A 22,913-nucleotide genomic window follows, 5' to 3' on the forward strand; every position below is an offset into this window, starting at 1 on the left:
GAATATTTGGAACACAGAAGACTGAAGATATTGGCTTATGGGCAGGTTAGCCCAGGCTTCAAAGAAATGGACATTTAAACAATAGAGTATCTATCCTATAGGTTTTTGTCTCTAGGGTACCTGTTCGTAGTAAACCTGTTTATTTTATGGTATGTTGATAAGACACAAAACAACGTTGAGTCAGGGACATACTTTCAGTCACTTTATTCACTTGCCTCTTTTTAAACGTATGCAACATCTTTAGGAATTTCAAATCAACAACAAAATACACTTGAATTTCCCTTGAAAGAGTAATTAAGAGCTACTTGTTTCTGTGTCCTGTCATCTCTGCCAGAATTGGAGTTCATGCTGAGTATATTCCATTGAGTCAGCCGTCATTCCATCACCAGCCAGGATTGCTTTTCCACGTATTGACATGTGAGGGAATGTCTGCCTTGCAGTAGCCATGGGCTTGTGCCAGATTTTGAGATCCATAGGGGCAGTGCTGGGAGCTTTTCAATTCTGAATCAGAGATCCAATTCATAATAGCTGAGCCAGGGAAACTGGGTTGAATCTGTGGCCAAAACCACGGTAAAAAACTTTTTTCCTTTTCCCTTTTTGCAGTGGTTTATTGCTTTAAAATATGAGTGCCTCTGTCCATTGATCCTCCAGTGACTTTACGTTGGATTCAAATTGTGGTCTCTTAGGTGAAAAGGTCAGTGTTTTATTCATTCAGCCACACATCGATGGAGATTAACTGAGAGCAGTACAAGACATTTGGATCCTGCCAGACCTAGGGCACCTGAAAGAAGTTTATTTCTTTTCTCCCTTGCCTTCACTATGCCTGCTGCAGAAGTGGATGGCCCTGTCTTCTGGGAGTGGGGGAGGGTTTTGATTGGCTGTATGTTAACTGCCTCAAATCCATGGCCATAGGGTGAGTAAGAACCCCTGAGAATCAAATATGTCATCTATGTAGCATCACCTGATTTAGTGCTTTTCCTCAAGTCTGAGATGTCTCAAGGGGCCTTTTTTCCTTTGCAGCACTGATCTTTCAATGAGGTGCTAGTGTCTGTCCTGAGCAATAACAAGGAAAAACCATGAAGTGTGAACAGCTCTTATTAGGGGGGTAAATGTCATTAACGCCTTTGTAGCCTTCTCTGCAATCTGAATGCTCTTGTCAAGAGAGTGACTTACTGAAGCCTCCTTTAAAATCATATAAATGGAATATAAGACGGTGAAGTTTTACATTTTAATTAAGCAAAGCCATTAGCTTCCTTTACTTGGGCATTTTTGTAGTCAATTATGCTTGTATCCGATAGGGACAACCCTCTGAAACCTGCCTACAAAAATGATTTTAAGGATTTGAGAAATACTTCGTTTACTCTAAATCAAAATTTAGATAATTTTTGGTGTTTTGGGGAGCAGATGCTTCTCCCTATTTTAATTTTATACATAGAGAGACTCATATATTCAGGTACCCAACCATAATAGGCATATTTCATATACAGTATGGGAAAACACTAGCATTTCAAGTTAATGAGTGGGTCAGTCTGAATTAATGAAAAGTCTGAAACATGTAATGTTTAAATAATTTTATCATTTTCAATGCATAAATAGGATTATTTTCCATCCATGAATTGTCTTTATGTAAAAGTTTAATATTTATTGAAGAAAGATTTTTATATGCAAAAGATTTGCTTATGTAAACTTCTTCAAGTTTGACATATTCATTTTAATTTCTTGTCACTCTGGGTTGTGTTTTCATGTTACAAGATAAAAACATGTTGAATAATTATATGGTGGTAGGGTCAGAGGTAGAAAGAATATTGTCTTTTTTAGTATGCATATTAATTTTTTAATAAGGAAAAATGAGTTGAGACATCAGGTTAAAACTTTGGGGAGGTAAATCTAGAAAACTTCTAGGCAAGTTAGAGGTGGTAAATGGAAATTGACCATATAATGCCTGTTATTACTAATTTAAGATGTATAACTTAAGGTATTCTGTTTATTTGGTGTATAATCCTTGTTTCTAATTTGATCTTCCATCCCTTTTTAAAAATCCCATTAGGTCACCATTTTCCTTTGTGTTATATTTTTTTCCTATTTTGAAAGTTCAGGAAAATGTATTCATTCAACAATATTTGCTTGAGTAGCTCCTATATTCAAATAGCAAAGAGATACACACCATGCTTCTCCGTTACAGTTCTCAGTTTGGTTGAGATTAGGGCTCAAGTTAAGCTACATGAAAGCAGAGGTCATTAGTGGACATTTTCTAATGACTATGTAAACAATGATCTATAATTAGTACAATAATGAGTTCTATTTAAATAGACTTTGTGGACAAATTTCCAACTTTCCTGAAAAGTTAATGCCTTAAAGAATTTTGAACATTCCCTATCTTGATTGTACTATGAATTCAAACTCTGCAATTAAGTGATTGACTAAAACAAAATTAATTTTCAACCCAGCTCCCACTTTTTGAACTAAAAACATTATTTTAGTTTGAATTAATGAGATTTTGCTATCTTATGGAAAACCTATTAGATCCCAGATGTTAAACAGCAAAGAGGTGTTTCCTTGTAATTCCTTACCTCATAAATGTTTTGACAAGTTAATAAAAAAGTACTTTAAAAATTCCCTTTTAGTGAGAATCCAAAGATGATCATTTTTAACTCCATTAGGATCATTCTGCAAAAGCTACTCATGAATTACTCACTTAGAACAGGAAAATCTCCATGGAATTACTATTGTCAATGCCACTTGGGGAGCAGTTGGGCCAATTAAAATGTAGATGTTTTATATTAAATATATTAAATAACCCACTAAATTATGAACATCAAATTTGGAATTAGTTTATATTCCCTTTGTTAGTTTCCTTCACTCAGTGCACAGAATTTCAGTTCATTCGATTGCTTATTTGACTCATAAGTAATATATGTATATAATTAAGGACTTGTTAGTATGGTGCCCATAGGTTCTTCTTATGGAAAGTGGCCTTAGATTTGGTAGCACAATAAAAAGGACCATCTGAAAGCACTATCTGCTTTGTTCTGTCTTTTCTCTATGTTCTACCTTACACCTGGATCCAGGCCATTAATATAAATTATGATTTCTAAGGTTCACATTTTAAGATAACTTTGACAAAAAGATGTCTGGAATATCAGGATTATCAGAAATGTACAGTAAAATTTCATAAATGTTTTTCAAGACACCAGATGGAAGGAAGCTTTACTGCATTATATTTCCCATATGGAAAAGTATCTGGGACCTGAAAGAGGCACACCCTTGGAGGGGGAATGCTTCTTTAAAAGGAACTTTATAAAAGAATGCTATAGTATAGGGTTTTCATGCATGATTTATTCACTTGAGCATATTGCTTTGAAGCCCCAAATAGAATCCTGGGTATAAGTTGTGGTTTCCCAGACCTGTGAAGTTATCTGATGGTTTAAATTTCACAAACTTTTTAGATTTGGCTATGCCACAGGTCAGGTATGTCTTGCTATGAGTCTGGTTGCCATCTATTTTAGTCAGTGTTTAGCTTTTATTAAGATCATTGGATTGGGTTACTTCAGGAAAAATAAGTATACTTTTCTTTCATGTGCTATTTTATATTAATAGAAAGTCAAGGTGGTAGAATTTAATTTTTTATTGAGATAAAACTGATGTAAGTATTATTTTTGTTTTAGGTGTACAACACAGGGATTTGACATTGTATACATTGCAAAATGATCACCACAAAAACTTCAGTTACCATCTATCATCACAAGTTAAAATGCTGCTACTGACTATATTCCCCTTGGTTGTACATTATGTCCCCATTACTTATTTATTTTGTACTGAAAGTTTGTACTTCTTGATCCCCTTCACCCATTTTGCCTAGCTTCTAACCCCACTCTCCTATGGAAACCACCAATCTTTTCTCTTTATTTATGGGTCTGGGTTTGGTTTTGTTGTGTTTTGTTTTTTAGTTTCCACATAGAAGTGAAATCATGCAGTATTTATCTTTCTCTGTATGAGTTATTTCACATGGCATAATCTCCTCAAGGTCCATCCATGCTGTCAAAAATGGCAAAGTTCCATTCTTTTTTATGGTTGACTTTTTTATGGTTCCATTTTGTATGTGTGCATATCCACACACATCCAACATTTATTTATCCGTTGATGGACACTTCGGTTGTTTCCATATCTTGGCCTGTTATAAATAATGCTGCAGTGAATGTACAGGTACATATATCTTTTCAAATTAGCGTTTTTGTTTTCTTTGGCTAGATACCCAGTAATGGCATTGCTAGATTATATGGTAGTTCTATATTAAATTTTTAAAGGAAGCTTGATAGTGTTTTCCATAGTGACTATACTAATTTATATCCATCAGTAGTGTATGAGCCTTCTTTTCTTCACATCCTCACCAACACTTATTATTTCTTGGCTTTGATAATAGCCATTCTGACAGATAAAAGGTGCAATCTCATTATCGTTTTGATTTGCATTTCCCTGATGATTACCGATGTTGAAGGTTTTTTCCTTTTTTCTTTTCCCCCTTTTTGGAGCATTTTTTCATGCCATCTATATGTGTTCCTTGCTTTTTCATTTGTTGATGGTTTCCTTGGTTGTGTAGAAGCTTTTTAGCTTGATGTTGTCCTGTTTGTTTATTTTTGCTTTTGTGTCCCTTGCCTCTGGACTTAGATTTTTTAAAAAATTGCTACGAACAACCTCTCTTTTTTTTTTTTTATCGTTTCAAATCTTCAATCCATTTTGAGTTAATTTTTGTTTATGGTATAAGAAAGTGGTCCAGTTTCATTCTTTTATATATAGCTGTCCAGTTTTCCCTAGCACCATTTATTGAAGGGTCTGTCCTTTGCCCATTGTATATTCTTGCTTCCTCTGTCAAAAATTAACTAACCAAATATAATGGGTTTATTTCTGGGCCCTCTATTCTCTTCTGTTGATCTATGTGTGTGTGTTTTATGGCAAAACCATGCAGTTTTGATTACTGTAGCTTTATAGTATTGTTTGAAATCAGGGAGTGTGATGCCTCCAGCTTTGTTCTTCTTTGCTAAGGTTACTTTGGATATTTGGTGTCTTTTGTGGTTCTATATAAATTTTAGAATTATTTGTTCCAGTTCTGTGAAAAACACCTTTAATATATTAATAAGGATTGCATTGAATATATAGAATGTTTTGAGTAATATGCCCATTTTCACAATATTAATTCCTCTAATCCATAAGCACAGACTGTCCTATTTATTTGCATCTTCTTCTGTTTCTTTCATCAATGTCTTAGAGTTTTCTGTGTGTAGATCTTTTACTTCCTCAATTAAATTTATTGCTAGGTATTTTGTTCTTTTTGATATGATTGAAAGTAGAATTGTTTTCTTGGTTTCTCTTTCTCATAGTTTGTTATTAATATATAGAAATGTGACAGATTTTTATATTTTATATCCTGCAACTTTACTGAATTCATTCATTCTAATAATTTTTTTAGTGCAGTCTTTTGAGTTATCTGTATAGTATCACATCATCTGCAAATAATAAGTTTTACTATTTCCTTCCCAATTTATATGTTTTTTATTTCTTTTTCTTGCCTAATTGCTCTGGTTAGGATATCCAGTATTATGTTGAATAATATAATATCCTTTTCTTGTTCCTGATCATAGAGGAAAATTTTTTTCATTGAGTATGATACTAGCTATGGATTTGTTATAAATGGACTTTATTATATTGAGGTACTTTCCCTTTATGTTTAAGACTTTTTACCACAAATGAATGCTGAATTTTGTCAAATGCTTTTTCTGCATCTATTGAGATGCTCATATGATTTTTATCTCATTTTGTTAAGGTGGTACATCATGTTGATTGATTTATGGATGTCGAACCATCCTTACCCCTGGAATAAGTCCTACTTGATCATAGTGTCTGATCCTTTTAATGTATCATTGAATTTGGTTTGCGAAATTTGGGGAAGATTTTTGCATCTATTCAAAGAACCAGCTCTTAGTTTCATTGATCTTTTATATTTTCTTTATAGTCTCTATTTCATTTATTCCTTTCTTATCTTTATTATTTCCTTTCTTTTGCTAACCTTGGGCCTTTTTCTTTTTCTAGTTCCTTTAAATGTAAAATTGAATTGTTTGTTTGAGGATCTCTTGCTTCTTCAAGTAGGCCTGTATTGCTGCGAACGCACTGCTTTAGCTCCATCACATAGATTTTTGGTATGTCATATATCTGTTTTTATTTGTCTCTAGGTATTCTTTTAATTTCTCTTTTGATTTCTTTTATGATCCAGTAGTTGTTCAGTAACATGTTGTTTAGTCTCTATGCATTTGTAGTTTTTCTAGCTTTCTTCTTGTAACTGATTGCTGGTTTTATACAATTGTGGTCAGAAAAGATGCTTGACAGGGATTTCAGTCTTCTTGTGTTGATTGAGACTTGTTTTGTGGCCTTACATGTGATCTGTCTTGGAAAAAGTTCCATGTGCACTTGAGATGAATGTGTGTTTTCCTACTTTTGGATGGAATGTTTTGTATACATCTATTGAGACCATCTGGTTTAATGTGTTGTTTAAAGCCAGTGTTTCCTTATTGATTTTCTGTCTGGATAATTTATCCATTGATGTAAGTGGGATATTAATGTTCCCTGCTATTGTATTGCTGTCATTTTCTCCCTTTAGATCTGGTAAATATTTGCTTTATACATTTTGATGCTCCTATAATGGGTACATATATATTTATAAATGTCATATCTTCTTGTTGGATTGACTCCTTTATGTAGTACCCCTCTTTGTCTTTTATACCAGTCTTTGTTTTAAAGTCTGTTTTGTCTGATATGAGTACAGCTACACCAGCTTTATTTTCGTTTCCATTTACACGAAATATCTTTTTCCATCCCTTCATTTTTAGTTTGCATATGTACTTCCTTCTGAAGTAAGTCTCTTGAAGGCTGTATATAGATGTTTCCTTTTTTATTCTATTCAGCCTCCCAATTGAAGAATTTAGTCCATTTACATTTAAAGTAATTATTGATAGCTGTGTACTTATTGCCATTTTGTAAACTGTTTTCTGGCTGTAAACTGTTTTCTCTCTATTCTTTTCATCTTCTTTTTTTCTCTTCCCTGTTTGAATATTTTCTATAGTGTTATGTTTAAATTTTTTTCTCATCTTCTTTTGTGCATTTACTATAAGTTTTTGCTTTATGTTTACCATGAGGTGCACATATATATTCGTATGTATATAACAGTCTATTTTAATTTGATAGCAACTTAAATTTGAACACATTCTAAAACTCTACATTTTTCCTATTACTTCCATCATGTTTTGTGTTCTTTATATCATAGTTTACATCTTTTCTATTTTATGCATACCCTAGTTATTGTAGTTTTAGTTAATTTTACTACTTTTGTCATTTAACCTTTATACAAGATGGTAGAATTTACACTTTAGTGTTATGTAGTGACAGTGGTAAGGTATTATTTTTCTATAGGGCTCTTTCATTTTTTGAGATATATACCTTATAATCAGTTTAATTTAGTAAATATTACATAAATACTAAGGAGGGCTTGGAGGATCAGAGTTCTTTTATTGCTGTCCACTTATTTATAGCAATACAGTGTTTAAGAGTAATATGTGGATGTTAAGTATAAGAGCACTTTGTTCAGTTTTTGCAAATAATGCCACAGTGTTTTCAATGAGATATAAGGAACCTGAATGTATTTATGCACTGAACAGTATCAGGGTTCTGTGATACATATTGAAAAATAGTGCTTATACTCATAGCATATGTATTCTTTTTGAAATTACATTCACAGAATTAAAGCATATTTTCTTACAGAGTAAATGTATGAATAGTATATAAAGTTTTTGCTTTCTAGAGTAATTGAAAATCCTAAATAACTATGTTAAGTCTGGAACCCCTAAACATGTTCAGGATTATTTTTCTACTCAATAAAAGCTAATGTGTTTGATAGATGCTAGTATGTTAAGAGTCATCCTTTAAATACTTACTTGTGATAAAAAATAATATACTAAATAGAGTGAATCTCTGCTGTATGTAACTGAACTGACCTTGGATGTACAATTCAGTGCATAAAACAGGTAATATAATAATGAAAATTGCTTTTATTAATAATAATTTGGTCTAGAACAGAACCCCAAATTTGGCTTAGAAAATGTTTCCAAATTTTTCTTATTTCTTCCCCAAATCTGTCTTTGGGAGAAAGAATAAAAATGTGATTCATCTTTTTTCATTTGATCTAGAGTATTAGCTTGAGTTATGTGGTATTTATGGGATATAAACAGAGCTTTATTTAATGTTATAATGGCTTTGAGTAGGGCATAATGACAAGACTCTGAGAGAAAAAGAGGAATTTTTTTTTCTTCATGTCAAATAGGTTCTGAAATTTGTGCTTATGAAAAGAAAGGAAAACAGATGAACACAAAAACAAAAGTCTGTGTTTTTGTGAGTTTTAAATTGTGAGGCCAGAAACACATATTTAGATATTTTTAAAAGTCCATATACCTCAGTTTATTAGTGCTTTTCTTTGAAGACCTTCTGCAGAAAAGAACATAGCCAGACTTCACAATGAGAAGTTTGCATTGGGTATTTTAGATAGCCTTTATAAAATCTCCTCATTATTTTGTACTTTTACACAATGTTGCATGCCCTTAAGAAAATCAGTAAGACTGAAATACAGAATAATCTAGAACAGTGTTGGGAGAGTTTAGAAAGGTGGGATAAAACCGGAGGATGAAGGGCATTTATTGGCAGGTTGAAGAGTTTAATTTTATTGGAAGTTGATTCTTTTGAAGTAAGTAAGGAATGTATTGGTTATTCACTGCTGCATGACAAATCACCCCAAACTTTATGGCTTAAAGTGACCACCATTCTGGTTTTGTTCACAAGTCTGTGGGTGAGCTGGTACATTGGTGGATTGAGGAAGAAAGGTGGGGTCTTGTCTAAGATGGCCTTATTTATACATCTGGCTGTCTGGTTGGCACTGGCTATTGGTTGGGGCAATGGAAGTGCCTGGGTGTCCTATCTCTTACACATTGAGCAGGTTAGCCCACTCTTGTTCACATGCAGATAATTTAGGGTTCTAAAGAGCAGCAGGAGAGGGAATGTCCACCTGTGCAAGCATTTTTAAGTGAATTTTGCTTCGTGTTTACTAGTATCCCATTGACCAAAACAGATCATGTAGCAAAGCTCAGAGCCAGAGAGGGAGATGAGTACTCTAGGACGTGTAAGGAAACCTGAGCAATTTGGGAGCCAGGACTGTGATAATGGATCTCCAGATTAATGTCTTAGGAAGCTCCATTTGGTCATGTTATCTGTGTGGAACCAGGAGGGCGGGGTCCTGAGCCAAACTGTCTAGTTGGGAAGCTATTGCAGTAGTTCAAGTAGAAATAAGCCTGGCATTAGGTTAGTGTCAGGGAGATTAAATAGCAGGGTTAGATAAAACCACTTACTGACTAGATTCAGTAGGTGTGGGAGAGAGAAGGTGCTCCTAGATTGATTCCAGGATTCAGGGCTGGGTATATGGGAATCTGGAGAACTGGTAGGGTTTGGGACCTGTTTATGTTTGCAGTAAACACAGGACATCTGTGCAACTTCTTAAACAATTCCTACTTCTCTGTCCAGAAACATTAATATGAAATGAGACTGTACCCTTAAATTTCTGTTTTTTTAACCTGTTGCTTTAAAATTCATGGCCTCTTCCCAGTGCTTTCTTTACTATCAGCCTTGCAAAGATGATTAAATGACAAGAAATGTTTTCTCTCGTTTTTTTTAAAGCACTTGGGCAACTTTGCCTTAAACAAAAAGTCCAAAAGTTTGGATTTCCTAGTTTCATTTCCCAGAACTAAACATCTACCTTGGATTTTTGAGAACTTAGTATTTACACATGTTCCTTTGAGATTATTTTTATATTTAGAATTCTGTCAATTTAGATAAAAGTTAAAAATTTAGTGATACCACCACTCCTTTTTAAACCATTTTATGCTTCATGTTCCAGAGCCAGAGTATAAAAGTTTTACTTCTTTTTCAGTTATTCACTTCATAACCTGGGGTTTAACTCCTCTGAAGTGTGAATGTTTTTTGAGGAAATAGTGTCTAGATTATTTATGAAAATATGTAAAAGCCATCTTCCTGTTAGGTGAATAGAAAATTAGTTTGGTCATGGTTTCCCTGTTCTTCAGAGACATGGATGGAGAACCATTTTTTTGTTAAGGACATGTGACTTACCACAAAAGAAAATAAGAGAAGCACTTGGAGAAAAAAGCAACTTTATGATTTGCTTCTGGAAGGAAAACATGAAGTTTATCATTTAAATTAACATAAAGGTAACTCAATTGGTTATCTGTAATAAGTAACAAAATATATTTTAATTTTATATTATGATCAATTAAGAAAGAAGGGATAAAGGAAGGGAGAATGAAGAAGGGAAAGAGACAAGGATTTTTAAAACTGATGTTGTCGTGATTTTTTTTTTTTTTTTGAAGCTTTGTGATTTTGCAACCATGGGTACAAATCAGACAGAATTAGGTTGCATCATTAGTTAATCCATTCCTGAATTACTGTTGTGTGATTCTTACATTTATGGTAAGTCACAATATTGTAAAACCAGAACAAAAAGGCCTCCACAGTCTTAGATGAAGGAAGAAATATTCTCCTAATTCAGAGTGGAGGTTCTGCCAGCCATTAGATGATGGAGTAACAGGAACTTGTTAATTGGCTTTTGGGGTCCTTAGCACTAGAATCTTACAAAGGGATTTCACATGTACTGATTCATTTAATTCATTTTTCATTAAATTTACATATTTTCATAATTTGGATAGACAGGGAAAGTTTTATTAATTTTGTTATATAGGTTATTAAGCTAAAACTTATACTTGATAATGATGAAAAAGTCTAACAGTACCCTAAACTAAGTACTCAAGTTTGGATTGTCTGATACTATATCTAGAATTCTTTGTATTGTGTAATGTTTATCTTTAAATAATAATTATTTGTTTGGTCTAGTACTATTTTAAAAAGCACTTGAATAATTATTGATTTATTTGATAGTCACAATCAAAGTCTATCTGTGTTATGTAGCTATGGATCTTTAAAAAGAGAAATCAGAGTTACATTTTTTATGGTTGCATTGAAATCTCCTATATTACTCATAAGAATGGCTGTCTTAAAATTTGATTTTGAGACTGTGTTTCTCTCTAATAAAATTCACTTCTATAAAATTTTGCCAGCTGCTATAGGAAGACCTATAAAGCATTCATTTTAGCTCTAGTAATATTTATCCTGCCTTTCTTCTCTTTGTTGGCACTTGTAGGATTTCCTAATGGTTTGCTATTTAGTTTCAATATATTTCCTTTTAGTAGATGATTTACAAATAGCAGTAATGTTGAAAAATGTAATGTTTGTTTTAAGTTTTATAAACTAGAGATTGAAAGAATGAGACTGTGGATGTAGCATGTAATACAAATAGACAGATTTTTATTCCTATCCAGATTTAGTTTTGAGAATATGGGTATTTGATTCATCCTGATTTTCATCTTAACAGATATTGCTACATGTTTAAGCAAAAGTAATTTATCTCTAAATTTTTCTTACATCTTAACACGTATAAGCTGTCTTTTCTTCATTGGCTTTGATTCAGAATTATTTTAGTCTTTTTTTATGGTTTATTCCTTAGGTGTATTTATATCATAATCAGTTGACAGTTTTTTAAAAAACACAAAAAGAGTTACAATGGCTAGAATCTCATTTGCTAATTTATTATAAACACAGAATACTCCAGGCATTTAAAAAAAAAAAAATGTGTTCCTGCGACTTAATCTTTGTGTTTGTTTCTAGAGGCTGTGCAGGATGTTTCCTGTCTGAGGCACAAACCGTATATTTCATTTGTCATATCTAATGTTTTTCATATCCGGAAATCATGCTCCATGTTATGTTTTACAAGGCTTCATAAAAATAAGTGATCCAGATAAAATTTATAGTTATTTTTAAAAATCTGTCATAGCAAAATTATCTTCCTTTTCTTTCTCTCCTTCCCAAATGAGTACAGATAGGATTATGAAGTTTAAATGAATGTGTGTTTTTAAATGAAGGCTAAATTTTGAAACTAGACAGTCATCTATTATTTAGAAGAAGCTGGATGTTGGTATGTTGGTAAATGCTTTATAACAGCTCTCTAAATTATATTTAAAAAAAAAAAAAAAAGGAAGACCTGAATCACAGTGTTTGTTGATTTCTATGAGGAAAATATCCCACTATTATCCGATCAGCACAAGTCACCGAACATGGGTTTGAGATGAGAGGTGTGGTAACATGCTCTTATGCAGTATTTCCACATCCTAGATGTAAACAGAAGTACATTAAGGCATGGGTAATAGTAAAATGTGGTCAAATAATTAGAAATGATGACTTCTGAGTAGCTGTTGCCGTTATTTTTAATGAATTTTCTTTAATTATGAGTTTATACAATTTAATTTTTAATAATGTCTATGTTTGACTACCAGCTTAAAAAAATTCCTGAGCCTTTAACAGTTAGCTCCCATGTACCGGTGAGAGCGGACTCTAGCATATCCCTCCATTTCCTGTGACTGGTAGGACTGGGAAGATAAGTCTGGTCTCTACCCTCCGCGGTAGAGGGTATCTAGTATTGTCTGTGTGCCCAGGGAGGAAGGGCAGCCATTTTCTCTTTTAGCTTGAATTACTGAACACCACCTGGTCCCATAAATATTGATACTTACATTAATACAAACTTGAATGGGAATAAAATACTAGCATATCTTAATAAAAGGGCTGGAAAAAATTTAAGATTTTCATTGCAAGCATTATTCTTATTCTTTCTTTTTCTGTTTCTTTGTCTCTTGGCCTTCACATACCTCTCAGTTAAACTTTAAAAGGGGAAAAGTTCTATCTCGACTTCCCATTTGGCAGATTCTATAGTTAGTACCTCCAGAAGCCATTCCAAGAGCAAGGGTATGCTATTTACATTAGTTTTTCTCAATAGGACATATTGATAATGTGTAACATGAACTAGTAGCTTGTTCTTACAAAGGCAGATAAACTGGAATGTTTGTAAATTGTTAATATACATTACCAACTGAGGTAATAAAATGAACAGCATCCAATTTAAAGAATCTGTTGCAACTCATGGCAGGGTTTGAAATGCATTTTGTCAAACTTTCTTGTTACTTAAAGACAATGCGTTTCCTCATGTATTGCTATTGGCAGCTTTTATAGAGATGATACTACTCAAGTATTTTGAATAAAATGATATGTTAAAAATATAATTGATTTCTTTGGGGGAATACAAGAGATCTCTAGACAAATTCATTTAGATAGCTTGGCAAAACTGCTGGTGAGCATGGTTTAAGAAGAAAAATTGGGCGTATTTTGTGTATAACCCTTTGAGTATTAATTCTGACCAGATCACACTGTAAATAATGTTAACTGTCATAAAATAAACACAGCCGGGGTTTGCACCATATGTTTTATAATTATTTTTTGCAGCTTCTTTTTTTTTGTTTGTTTTTACTGAAATGGAACCCACTGATAGCTCTGTGAAGTTATGTTTATATAAAAGTAAATTACACTTGTACTTTAAAAAACTTGGCTTCCCAAGACACTGTCTCTAGGCAGTTTTTGTTTAAAAAAAAAAAAAAATTAAATGAAAGAAAAGCTTTTCTCTTCTTTCTTTCTGCTATTTTTGCTGTTTCCTCAGACACATGGTCTCAAACAGAAATCTGCTCTAACGTCTTTATGCCAGTTTCTTGTTTTTGCACTTGTGAAGGCGATGCCTTTGGAATGCCACCCGGAGGAGGGAATCGCTTAACCACTGAACTCACAGAGGGTGTTTGGCTTAAGTAGCCCTGGAGTGGCCTTTCAGACTGAGGCTACTGTGGTCTCCTAGTTTGTTTTTGTTTTTTACCTTCCTGCCTGTGAGTGTTTTAACACTGTCAGAAGTAAAGCTCAAAGCTCCCTTGGAACATTGAGGTAATTTTTAAAAGTGTTATTATTTTCATAATCACCTCTCCTCTTGATCTCAGGGGAGGCTGGGAACCCTTGATTGTCTTTAATAGAGCATATGAAACTGATAGTGCCAGTGGGAGGTGGGTGGCGAGTTTCGTCATGTGCCAGCCTCCCCCGACCCCTCCCTGCCCATTGCTCCATATGTCTCTTGGCAGATCTGACAGTAGCCATAATTACCGGGCACTATGAGCCCCGACTGCAGAACTGTTTCTGCATGACACCTGTCCAACTCTTGCTCTGTTCCTGCATCTTCTCGTGCCTCAGCTTGCTGGCCCGCCTCTCGTCAGAGCAACAGTCTGCTGTTAGTGAACTCATCTCTCTTCTCGTCAGATTCTCAGACACCAGAAGTTCTGCCCACACAGTTTGCAACATACACCATGCTTTGTGTTGCAGCCTTTCACACAGTAGGCATTTCGTAGACTTTGGGGAATGAATGAAGGCAGGCAGTCCTCTTGGTGTGATGGTTTCCCTTTGCCCTATGTGAAGTGCCTTTCCTACTCTTGACAGATGTGCTTAGCACAATGTAATCTTTTCTGTAAAAGCTCATCTTGATCATCACCTTCTTTTCTAGACAGGGAAAAGGTTGCTTAGTTTTCAGAGATGCCTGAGAAAAACACCCTAGGGAACCCCAGTTGACTTTCATAGTGCTTAGCATAGTGCTTAGTGCTTTACATTTTCCGTTGGAAGTGGGGTGGGGGCTGGGAGGGGGAAAGGAGTAGAGAAAAGGACAATGATTTGGGGAATTTTTGTTCCAGAATGTTTCAGTAAGGTACAGATATTGTAAATGCATCTTGTAGGTGGAAGAAAACTTGAAGATGAAGCCATATTCATTCAGTGAGAATACCTGTAAAGAGAAGAATTATGCCAAAGAAAAGATGCACGAGTAACACCACTTCAGTGGTTCATGCGTGTACACAGTCAACCTTAGAAATGCTTTAAAAAATCTGCTTTTGAGCGAGAGTCACAGAATTTGGGTTTGAGTATTTTATTTTGTTTTGTTTTTAATGGAATAATTGTCAGGTATTTCTAGAAAGTCAGGTCAAGTGTAAGCCTTTCTTAGAAACTTTGGCAGTCTGTTTTATAAATGTTGTACATAAAAATTATGATACAACTTAAGGGATTTTACTTCACTATACAATTGGTAATTATCTTCTTTATAAATATTTGACTAAACCCCTTTTCCTCAATAGTGACCAAAGAGATGATAGAGTTAGGTAAGATAATTTGGGGAAATGTCAAAAATAATATCAGAGCATCTTTTTAAATATGTGTACTACAAGTTTGACATAGAAACTCAGACATTGCTGTAATATATAATTCAAAGAATGAAAGCTGTCCCTAGCCCCTTCTCCCAGAGATAACCCCCATCGTAACTATTTGGTATACAGGCCATGTATTTCCATGCAAATATAGTACTAATTAATTTTTCTTATTTTAATGAAAATGGTTCCTTCTGTATATATTTTCTTATAGCTTCCTGTTTAAAATTTTAATGATACAGCCTAGTCTTTGTGACAGACCAATAAATGGCCTGCTTTCTGCTATCCCATCCCCCAGATATTCAGGTTTTAGCTGGACCCTATGATGTTACTTTGTTTGGGAAAAGGTCCTTTACAGATGTGATTAAGGATCTGGAGAATGTAATCTCGGGTTATCTGAGTGGGCCATAGACACCATCATAGGCAGAGAGAAAGGGGCAGAGAGAGATTAGAGACAGATATGCAGAGGGGAAGACATCCCCAGGAGAAGGGGAAGTGAAGACAGAGGCAGAGGTTGGAGTGATGGGCCTGTAAGCAAAGGACAGCCTGCAGCCAACAGACACCAGGAGAGAGGCAAGGAACAGACTGTCTCCCAGAGCCTCTGAATGGAGCACAGTCCTGCCAACATCTCAATTTGTGACTGCTAGCCGCCGGAAATGTGGGAAAATAAATTTTTATTCTTTCAAATCATAAGGCTGTGGTAGTATTTTACAGCAGCTCTTGGAATCAAATCCAAGCCTCTTTCCATGTTGGTATATATAGATGCCATCCATTCTTTTTAACCTCCTTGTATTTCTCTGTTGTATGGATGCACTGTAATTTATTTAATCTTTTACTTAAAGATGTTTGGGTTATTTTTTTTTTAAGATTTATTTTTTTATTTATTTGACAGAGAGAGAGAGAGAGAGAGAGCGAGAGCACAAGTAGACAGAGAGGCAGTCAGGGGGGGGGGGGGAAGCAGTCTCCCGGCTGAGCAGAGAGCCTGATGAGGGGCTTGATCCCAGGACCCTGAGATCATGACCTGAGCCAAAGGCAGAGGCTTTAATGCACTGAGCCCCTGTTTGGGTTATTTTTAATGCTTTGACTTTACAGACATTGTTTTAGTGAATATTCTTGTATGTATGTGTTACTGCATTTGTTAGGGTGTTTATGGAATGAATATGTGGAGATGGAATTATCAGGTCAATAAGTAAGTACTTCTAAAACAATTAATAGTTAAGTAGGTAATATAAACACATAGATATTCCCTGCCACCAAGCTGCTCTGTTTCACTCCTCAGATGCACTCCCTTTGATTACCTGCTTGTATTTGTATATCCTTAGAGAGATAGTCCATAAGTGTGTGCCTATAAATATTATTTTTCTTTCTTTAAACAAATAATGAATAGTATACACACTTTGGGCATCGCATTCCTTTTTTTCTTATACTTAACAGCTATCATGGAGAGAAGGTAAAACTTGTTGTATTTATTGCAGTTATTTACTGAGCGTGTCCTATGTGTTTTCTAAAAACGTTGTCTTAATTTATACTCCAGTAACAATATAGGACTTCAGTTGTTTTCTAAAATGAGACCAGTCTCTAAATATCACTTTTTCTCTTTATTTTTTTCTTTTCCTTCTCTTGACAGCTTCTATTTAGTAGTAGTTGAAAAATATATGTAAGGCCATAGGAATTTTCAGTTCTTTAGAAAGGAAAATACAAAAATTTGTTGAGGATATTTATTCTCATGGATTTTCAGCTCAACATACATTGAGCTTCCAGGCTTTTCAGAACATTGAGTTGAGAAGAGTAACTTCCACTCTTGATTTTCTTAATACATGAGGTAGTTTCCGTACTGTCCACTTAGTTTATGTTCCAGAGTCATGGTGGAATAGCATGAATAATATTAGTTCAGGCAAAGGTGGCAGATGCCATGTTTATTCATATACAAAATACAGTGGTCATGTATAAAATTTAGAAAATCTTATTTTCTAAACCAAAGTGCTATACTTTCTTTTTCTCATTGGTGGGTTCCCCCCCGCAATTTTGCCATTCTAATACAACTCTTCAGTCTCCCCTTATTCCCGACTTCAGTTTACTCTTGAAAATACAAGATGCATTTAGCATCTGTTTGGTTCCTAAAGCCCTCAGGAAAAATTATAAAGCTGTTCTTGCAAATTCATCATTATTATTAAGAACAGTAATTCACAACATGGTTATCTCAGCCTTTCTCCACCTTTTATCTGAGTTCCGGGATGACATTGCCTTCCCAGGCAAGCCAGTATTCCGAAGTCTCATCTCTCCCACTTTAATTTATAGCGATGCATTGCATTTGGGTGACAGGCAGTTGTTCGTGCTTGAATAACCCAGGATTTGAATTCTATAGTTTGTGGCATCCATGTAATGCTTAGCAGTAGGTACAGCTGTTAACTATTCGCTTATAAATAATCTTCTTCCCTTCTGAACCTGTCTCCCAGGTAGTGTACCTGTCACCATTAATAACTCTTTGGCAGCTCCCTGGTGATTTGACCCATCAGTTGTCTTTCACCGAGGAGTGGTGCTGTGGCCTGCTGTTGAAGCTTATGTAGGTTCCTTGAGCTCTTCAGTCACCCCAGCAGCTGTATTGTGGCAAGTCCCTTGACTTCAGGAAGTTGTGATTTGGGGCTTCACAGGCAAGCAACCGAACACCTTATACAACTTGACAAAGGTAGCATTGCATTTGGGACCATAGATGATAAAACCTCCCTCTTAGACCCCATAGCAGGGTAACAGGTATAGGTGAGAGAGTGGGAGATGGGTGGTAAAGAGGACCGACAGCACGTTTCTGTCTCTTTGATGCTGCACCTGCACCTAGTTGTTACAGTGTCCTCCTCTATCCTCTGATGCTTGCAGACTTGGGGCTGTGACTTGATCTGGTTAGTGTACCCGTCGGTGTGGCACCCTGCCTGTAGCCAAAGCTTAAGAGTGAGAGGCTAGAGCTGTAAACTAGTGGACAGGAACTGCCCCCTCAGAAGTGCTTTGGCAGTTTTGTGGTTCCTTTGTTTAAACATGTGTTCTTTGCCTCCCCTATCTCTGCCTGGAATGGGCTGCTTCCAGAAGTTCTCTGGGCTAATTCCTACCTACCTGTAGGTCTCAACTTAGACGTCACTTTTCTAGGAAATTGCTGTTCTTCTGCATGTTCATTGTTGGCTGTATCACCTCAAATGCCCTCATGGCAATTTTCATTTACAATGATTGCCTGTTTGTCTGTTTTGTCTCCTAGATTATAAGTTCTTTAATGGGTGGTTCTTAGTGTTGTTTGCTACATGCAAGTTCTGAGTACATCGTAGAATCTCAATAAATTAATGTTAAGAGAATGAAAGAGAGTTTTTTTAACTCACTTTCCTTTGGCATGTCATGGTCCTATCAAGGGGGAGTTCCAGCAATAAATTGTGGACGTATACTGTCTACCATACACTAGGCTGGTACCATGGTACAGCTAGGGAAACATTTTGATTGCTTATTGCCCTTTTAGTGAGTGGCTAATGTCATATGCTTCTTTTTTTTTTTTAAGATTTTATTTATTTATTTGACAGAGAGATATCACAAGTAGATGGAGAGAGAGGCAGGCAGAGAGAGAGAGAGAGGGAAGCAGGCTCCCTGCTGAGCAGAGAGCCCGATGCGGGACTCGATCCCAGGACCCTGAGATCATGACCTGAGCCGAAGGCAGCGGCTTAACCCACTGAGCCACCCAGGCGCCCGTCATATGCTTCTTTGTCTGAGAATGTTTCTTGGCAGTACAAGATAGCTTCAGACACAGCTCATGAAGTGTCAGAGAGTAAGGTGTCACAAGGCAAAAAAGCTCTAAAAAAGTGCTCCCAGTATTTGTGAACACAGACTATGATTTTAAAATAAATCTTCCAAGGAGGTAAATCAATTAGGCACTATATTGGTTAGGATTTCATTTGGAAATGGATTCACCCTCCAAATGATCTTTGCTATTCTCATCTCACTGAGCGTAATGAAATAGAAAATGATCAGATTTATAATACCCAGAACAATGCCATAATACATAGGCATTTATATAATTTGGTGTAGAAATGTACACATACACACACACACATACACAGACATCCCATATATTCATGTTATTTTTATGTATGTACTTACTGTAATTAAAAGCAATAGCAATCTGAAAAGACCAAAAAGAGTGAGAATCTTAAATTTTCAGGAAGTCTCAGAAACACACAAAAACCCAGAATGAAGTCTTTTAATTTACTTTCGTAAGAGCAAGGGCAACTATACATATAACAACTTGGGCTCTCTGGCAGATAAAGTAACAGAAAATATTAAGATAAATAAAAAAGTATTTAGTTACAAGTTCAAGAATGACAGACCCTGATTCTGCTATAGAGAATACATTTTAAAAGTAATAACATATTTTAAAGAGAAATAGATGCCGTTAGTTAAAAATAATAAATTATTCAAAAGATCGTATAGTTGAAAGTAAGTCTTTGATATTGGGGTATGGTTCTGGAAATAGTCTATGCATATAAAGTATACATATGCTCCTGTTTGTTTCATAAAAATGGTGAGGGAGGATACACTGAGCACATTATTCTGTACTTTTCATTTTTCACGTAATAATATATCTTGTAAACAATTTCGTATCAACACATAAAGAGCCACCTCATTCTTTTTTAACAGCTGCATTGTATGGATGTATCATAATTTATGTGCCTATTCCCTCAACCACCTAGGTGTTTGAAACAAATTTTTTGAACTTTGGCATTCTGTAGTTGGGGGGGTAAATAATGGTGCATTGTTTTAATTTGCATCTCTCCTAATGATACAAGTTCATTTCTGTTTCTATTTTTCCAAAATGTCTTTTCAAGTTTTTTATACATTCCTAATTTCATTGTAAATCCTTTTTCTTATTCATTTCTAGCACTTTTTTTTTATGTCTTAAGGAAATTAGCCTGTAGCCTATTTATGTTGCAAATTTTCTGTTCCTAGTGGATCTTTAGCTCTTTACTATGCTTTTGCTTTTGCTTTTCATTTGATTTTGCCTTGCAGGTTTTTTGTTTTTGTGTTAGGTTTCATGTGCTTTTACTAGCCTTGGATTGGCTTTGGATTTTTTACTAAAACTTAGAAAGATCTTCCAATTTTCAGGACAACTGAAACAGTTCCTGTGATCTCCTAGCATTTTTATATTGTGTTTATATTCAGTAAGTTTCCATCTTACTGAATACAATTGTTCAGCCAGAATTTTTAAGTTCTTGAGGTAGTGAAAGTATGTTATATGTGGGTTATCTATTTTTTTCATCCACTGGGATATTATTTTAATGGCATTTGGTTATTTAAAGCATACAATACATTTTCAAATGGTTATGACACATACAAACAACAGAGTCTTAATTATCAAATGTGTTATTTAATTTAAACCTTTAATAATTTTTATGTACAGTAATGAGTGTGTATTTAGAATAAGAAATCAACCCCCAAACCAAAGTCATTACAGTCAGGGAGAGTCAGGCCTTTTTCTTCTGATACCTTCTTAGGGGATTTACCAGAAATGTGTGCATAGAAATCTTTCCTGATTGCTACCTAGCTTCTCTTCTCATCTAGAATGTTCTACAACTCCCTGAAACTAAGGTCCTGGGTAAATGAGGGACCTGAGGCTTAAGCCTCATTAGCTCTCTGGTAAATCTGCTTCTGAATGTCTGGCCATTGATCATTGTCTGTACTTCATTATGAATTCCTGAGTCATTAGCACTCATAGTGATCAGTCTCAGGATTGACTGCCTTGAAGGGGTTATCAGCTCGGTTCCTACTGGCTTCGTTCTCATTGTATTTAATATTATTGTCTTTTTCTTGATTCACTTCTCTTACTGTGCGAGGTGTTCTTACCTCAAGTGCTCACAAAGTGATAAGGAGAAAAGGAAGAGGTTGAAGCTTAATGCACGGTACAACATATAGTAAGTAGTGTTTTATGTGGGGGGGTTCTTTCGGTTTTTAGGTGAAGCTAACACCAGAGTTGTTAAGCTAGTACAGTGGTTAGATCTCTTGAATTTTTTTCTGTTTTGCTAGAAAGTTTATACATGTCTTGTCTTTTGTCATATATTGAAGGGGATCTTACAGGATTTGTCCTAACAGTTGCTTTCCCACTTTATAAAGATAAAACTTTATCTTTTAACCTGACGTGACTTAAGTCTTTTAAAAACAAAACTTTTCCATGTTGTATATGTAAATGGAGTCACTCATTTACATATACAATGTTACTGCTTTGCGAACAGGCAAGTAGACACCGAAAAAAAGAAAAATCAATGCCCATGTTTTCTCATATCAGCTCTGCTTTCCTGTTTCTTTTTACTTTTCTCGGTCTCCTGATCAAGGGAATAATTAAATGATGAGCTGAGAGTGATAGCTTTTGCTGTGAGGCACACTCACTTTTATTTCCCCTTATGGCTTTAGGCTTGATAGGTGACTTTATACTTTTCTGGGCAGCTGGGGGTTAAAAGCAAATTGGTGGTTTCAAGTTTTGGCATTTTTCAGCTGCTCCTCAGGAGAATACAAAGTGCCTGTGGAGTGGATCCAAACCAGTGGATGTTTAAGAGAAAGAAAAAAAAAAATATTTGCTGCAGAACGTTCTTATATGACTTAGTTGCCTTCTGTTGTATTACACGAATTGAAAGAGGAATAATGTCCTACTTTATAGTTTTAACATTAAAACTCTTTTTAAAAATCCCAAACCCTAAAAAACATGAAATGACCTTCAGGCCTGCTGGCTCCCACTATTTAGTTTATCAAGTCTCTGTCACACCCTTCCCCTCCATGTAAAAAATCCAGAGGGAAGTGTGAAAAGCATCAGAAAGTCCCCTTTATGCCAGTTCAGGCTTTTAGTCGTTTGCCAGCACCTTCATCTCTTCATATGTTTCTAGCTAAGGTCTAACATGGAACAAAAACCCGACAGCAATGGAGACCAGATGCCGGTATTTCTTCTCTGTCACTTGGCTGCTGAGCAGATGGAATTTATATCAATCGGGCATGCTAGGAGGAAGAGGCCGTGGCAGCCAACATGTGGAACTGGGGCTGAGTGACATTTCTGCTAATGTTTTGTCCTTGTAGAACATTATGCTTCCTCTTTGCTTATGAGCTGTGGTTTTCCTGACTCAGATGAGGTTCCAGCTCCAGCTGGAATGGCTGTCGCTCTTCCCTTCTCCCCCTGCCCCCCTTTATGGGGAGTGCTAGGAGCTATGGAGGAGTAGTAGGGCCTACACAATGGAGCTCTTTATTAAAATACCTGACATCTGCATGCAATGCAGCAAAATCATCTTAGCTCAAGCAGAGGAATGCGCCAGGCATTACTAGTCACTTTTTGTCTAGGGCTGTGTGCTTGTTTGATTTATATAATGAGTGAATGCCTCTGGCAAAAGAGGACGTTGAGCATGTTATTGGAGGGGAGGGAACTTGATAATTTTTCCAAGAAACATTGTCACAGACAGGCCTAAAATGCAAGTATTTAAAAGCAGTTGTACCCATCAGATGGATTTCTTGCTGTGGTTTTAAAATATTGGCTTGTTACACCCCCTCTCCCGACTTAAGGTAAGATCAGAAAGTTTAAAAATCCACTTAAACATGATAGTTTTAATGTTGTTGTCTACTATTGTAAGAAGTCTCACTTTTAAG

General features: G+C 35.4%; 1 protein-coding gene across 16 annotated transcripts in view; it reads left to right on the forward strand.

Moving 5' to 3' along the window:
* The window catches only part of BNC2 (basonuclin 2), a 434,084-nt gene that overhangs the window by 315,370 nt on the left and 95,801 nt on the right, over positions 1 to 22,913 (forward strand). Inside the window, exon 1 of one of the 16 annotated variants that reach the window (XM_032308912.1) lies at positions 7,360 to 10,313. The exons of the other annotated variants lie outside the window; for them this stretch is intronic. The gene's annotated coding sequence lies outside the window, so the exon portion shown is untranslated. Of the gene's footprint in view, positions 1 to 7,359; positions 10,314 to 22,913 lie in introns of those variants that run through there. 16 annotated transcript variants of the gene reach the window in all.

The sequence above is a fragment of the Mustela erminea genome, chromosome 12 (genome assembly GCF_009829155.1).
Source record: "Mustela erminea isolate mMusErm1 chromosome 12, mMusErm1.Pri, whole genome shotgun sequence".
NCBI lineage: Eukaryota > Metazoa > Chordata > Mammalia > Carnivora > Mustelidae > Mustela > Mustela erminea.